Here is a 5,347-nt window from a genome sequence, read left to right on the forward strand (position 1 = left end):
AAATAATAAGAGAATATATACGAATAATCTTATTTATTAGTGAGAAAAATTTTTTATATATTTTGTATAAAAAATTTATTTTGTCATAATAAAATAATTAATTTTTTCATAACAATTTTTTTTTATGAATACTAAATACTTATTTTTATACGATGATTAATTTTTTGTGTTGACGTAGTATAATTGTATAAAATAAGTTTTGTTTTTATGTGGATGAACTTTTGAGGTATATTTCGCTTTAGAGAAAATTGAACTTGTCTTTTCATCTCCAAAGAATGTTATACTTCGGCAAGAAGAATACGAAGGGTGAGTATCTGCAAAAGGCATTCTGACGTCAGGTCAGTAAGTATTTAAGAGGTATATAATAATTCTATGAATATAGAATCTTAGACATAAAATAGAACTTATCATGTGGTCTCCTTTTGAGATAAATTGGTGTCTTTATAGGCATAGGATTGATGAATAGAGCTGATGTTATGACCGTTGATCATTAAGCCAGAATAATAATTATTAAGATTGTCCGTTACAAACTTAGAACGAAGGCAAATAAAGTTGAGTTATGACTCATAATGCACAATAAAGACCAAGTTATAAGGTGACGGATCAAGTTTTATACATGTATTATTAAATTTTTTTTTAACTTTTTGAATTTATTGAAAAATTTATATATTTAGGTGTATTTTTTTAAAGACACTAATTTTAATAAATTGAATAAGAATTAATTTAAAAACAAAAGAATATCAAGGTTCATTTTTTCCTATAAAAAAATTAGATATTTTTGTTGAAAATGAATTTTTTTAGTGTAATTGCAGGTAGGTAAACGTTGTAAGTAGAACAGGTCCAACATATAACGTGAGTCAACACACAAAATACATGTTAGATATACGTTTAGATTACAACTAACACACAAAATACGTGTTGAACACGACATGTGAGTCATGTTTCGACGAATCTCTGACAACGCTGCAGTAATACCCCTGCGTCCCCAATTGTCAAAATATTAGACAAAAACACCACTCTTATTTCCATATTAAATGTTGTGATAAGGGATGAGTTGGATGCCCATTAATGCATGGGCGGCTCAGTTTCTCAATGACAAAAGGCTTTAATGAAGTTTGAAAAATCAAAACCTAATATGTGTATAAATAGGAGGTTAAGTCTCCGTTAATAACACATAGCAATAAATATTCTCCTTTTCTTTATACACTGTTAATCTCTCTCTCTTTCTATTTACATTACTTCATATAAATATATGAATCATTCTTATTGAGTTAATTATATTAATATTAGAGTCTTCTATTTACACATCTTTATTTTATATTTTGTACATCTTCCTTATTTATTTTACAACACGTTATCAGCACGAGACTCTGATCAAATTTTAGGAAGACTCAGGTAACAAATTTTCATTATGTTAAAACTATCTCATCTTGAATTTAATGCTCTTGATATATCTGGAAATAATTATTTATCATAGATACTAAATGTTGAAATCCATCTTGATTCAATGGATCTTGGAGATACCATTAAGGCTGAAGATAATGCATCTCAGAAGGATAAATCCAAGGCCATGATATTTCTTCGTCGTCATCTTGACGAAGGATTGAAAAATGAATATCTCACATTAAAAGATCTTGTAGATCTGTGGAAAGACCTTGAAGAAAGGTACAATCATCAAAAGATGGTGATACTTCCTCAAGCCTGATATGAATGGACACACTTACGTCTACGGGATTTTAAATCTATAAATGAATATAATTCAACAATGTTTCGAATCACCTCACGAATGAAATTATGTGGGGAAAAGATAACTGATAATGATATATTAGAGAAAACTTTCTCGACCTTCCATGCCTCGAATGTGCTCCTGCAACAGTAGTATCGAGAAAAAGGATTTAAAAAATATTCTGAGTTAATTTCTTGCCTTCTTGTTACTGAACACAACAATGAATTGCTTTTAAAAATTCATGAAGCGCGCCTAGCTGGCACCGCCCTATTTCCTGAAGTAAATGCGATAAATCATTACTCCAGAAGAGGTAAATGGCAAGGTTTTAGTAACAAGAAAAATTATGGAAGAAAAAAGAATTATGTTCACAAGAAAGGATCTCACCAGAAGTGGGATAAAGAAAGAAATAATGGGCAAAATAAATCAGCAGAGGATAAATATTTTCGTTGTTGTAAAAAGGGCATTGGTCACGTACCTGTCGTACCCCAATGTACCTAGTCGATCTTTATCAAATATCTTTGAAAAAAGACGACAAAGAAAAGAAAACAAATTTTGTTTCAAATGATGCTGAAAAGTACACCACTTATTATGATGTATCTGATTTCTTTGAGGATCCTGAAGAAAATATTGGTCATTTAATCAATGATGGAATAGTTTAATATGTGCATTTGTTAAATATTCATGTGAATAAATAATATAAGAAACTTCTTGTTAAGTTTTATGCATTTGAATTTTAAGTGTGATATATATGAATAATGTTTGATAAAATATTTATGTTTATGAATTTCAAAATTTTTGAATATGCTAAGATAATAATAATAAAATTTTTAGTATATACTATACTTCTTAGAAAAATATTTTTAATCAAGGAAATGATTTTACTGTGTAAATATTTCTACTCATTTTATTATTTGTCTTTGAAGAGAATGACATGGATATATAGTGAAGATGTTTGCCTTGCGAATAGTGCAAGTTTGCATACCATTCTCAAAAGTAATGTGTATTTTACCCATCTTGTGCCAAAAGAAGAATATGTTAATACTATTATTGGCTCGGGCAATGTGATAGAAGGCTCCGGAAGAGCTATAATTTTATTTTCTGGAGGAACAAGATTCATAATAAATAATACACTATTGTCTACTAAGTCTCTAAAAAACTTATTGGTTTCAAATATATTCGCCGAAATAGATATCATATTGAAACAATGAATGAGAAAAATCATGAGTATTTATGTATCACAACTCATGATTCAAATAAAAGGAGAAAAGGACAAATAGGTCCCTGACCTTTTGTCCTGTGGACATTTTCGTCCCTAACCATTGAAAAATACTTTTAAGTCCCTGACCTTCACAAAACTTGAACGGATCAGTCCCTGACGGAAATATTTGGACGGATCAGTCCCTGACGGAGGCATTTGGACAGAGGGACTGATCCGTCCAAGTTTTGTGAAGGTCAGGGACTTAAAAGTATTTTCCAATGGTCAGGGATGAAAATGTCTACGGGACAAAAGGTCAGGGACCTATTTATCCTTTTCTCAGTTACCTCACTTTCATCTAGGTTATATTATACCAAGATTAGTGCAATTGAATCACATGCCATTGTAAATCAGAAGTTTACTAGCCCAAATGAATTCATAACTTAGCATGATCGATTGGGTCATCCAGGAACAACCATGATGCAGAAAATTATTAAAAATTCCAATGTACATTCACTAAAGAACCAGCAGATTCTTAAATCTAGTGAATTTTGTTGTGCTGCATGTTCTTAAGGAAAGTTAATTTTAAGGCCATCACCAGTAAAGATTGGATTTGAGTCCTCCTGAATTCCTAGAAAGGATTTAAGGCAATATATGTGGATCTATACATCCACCATGTGGATCTTTTAGATATTTTATGGTCCTAATAGACACATTTTCGAGATGGTCACATGTGTGCTTATTGTCTTCTCGCAACCTGGCGTTTGCGAGATTACTTGCTCAAATTATTCGATTAAAAGCACAATTTCTAGAAAATCCAATCAAAACAATTCGCCTTGATAATGCTGGTGAATTTACTTCCCAAGCTTTTGATACTTATTGTATGGCTAATGGAATAAGTGTTGAACATCCAATAGCTCATGTTCACACACAAAATGGGTTAGCAACATTGCTTATTAAACGCCTCCAATTAATTGCTTGACTCTTACTTATGAGAACAAATCTCCCAACCTCGGTTTGTGGGCATGCTATTTTACATGCCGCAGCACTTATTCGATTGAGGCCAACAAGTTATCATCAATTCTCTCCTCTGCAATTAGCTTTTGCCCAACAGTCAAATGTTTCCCATTTAAGAATATTTGGGCGTGCGATATATTTTTCCGTTGCACCACCTTCTCGTACCAAAATGGGACCCAAAAAAAAAATTGGGGATATATGTTGGATATGATTCTTCCTCTATAGTAAGGTATCTTGAGATTCAAACTGGGGATGTATTTAAAGCCCAATTTACATATTGCCATTTTGATGAATCAAAATTTCCAACATTAGGGGGAGAGAATAAGCTTCCTAAAAAGGAACTTAATTGGAATGCATCATCCTTGATGCATTTAGATCCTCGATCAGGGTAATGTGAACTAGAAGTTCAAAAGATTATACATTTGCAAAGAATAGCAAATGAATTGTCTGATGCATCTTCCGATACAAAGAGGATAACCAAATCTTATATACTAGCAGAAAATGCCCAAATTCGAATTGATGTCCTAGTTGGACAAATAGCCACTGAAACGAATTCACGCCAGAAGCGTGGCAGGCTTGTCGGTTCCAAAGACAAAAATTCTCGAAAAAGAAAAGAGGTAAATACTATTCCTGTTGAAAAAGACATAGTAAAGACACCTGCAGTTGTCCAAAATTCTAATATAGTTTTAACGCCAAAAAACGTTTAGGTACCTGAATATTGTGAAAATAACGAGATCTCGATAAATTATGTCTTTACAGGAGAGAAATGAGACCGAAATAAGACAGTTGTTAATGAAATATTTGCATATAATATGGCATTAAATATCATGCATGAAAGTAAGGATCTTGAGCCAAGATCAGTTGAAGAATGTCGACAAAGAAATGATTGGCCAAAATGGGAAGAAGCCATGAAGGCTGAGTTAGACTCACTTGCAAAACGTGAAGTCTTTGGACCTGTAGTCCGTACACCGAAAGATGTAAAACCTGTTGGATACCGATGGATATTTGTACGAAAACGAAATGAGAAAAATAAAGTTGTACACTACAAAGCTCGACTTGTAGCACAAGGTTGTTCACAAAGGCCCGGTATAAATTATGAAGAAACAGATTCCCTTGTAGTAGATGCAATAACATTGCATTATTTGGTCAGTTTATCCGCATATCATAAACTACATATGCATTTAATGGATGTGGTAACAGCCGACTTATACGGCTTATTAGATCGTGATATTTATATGAAAGTCACTGAAAGACTAAAGATATCTAAACCATCCAATGAATATTCACAGGGATTATACTCAGTTAAATTGCAAAGATCTTTATATGGTGTGAAACAATCTGGACGAATGTGGTATAATCGTCTTACTGAGTATCTGGCCAAAAAATGGATTCAAGAATGTTGATATCTG

The sequence above is a fragment of the Arachis ipaensis genome, chromosome B02, assembly GCF_000816755.2.
Source record: "Arachis ipaensis cultivar K30076 chromosome B02, Araip1.1, whole genome shotgun sequence".
NCBI classification, from domain to species: Eukaryota; Viridiplantae; Streptophyta; class Magnoliopsida; order Fabales; family Fabaceae; genus Arachis; species Arachis ipaensis.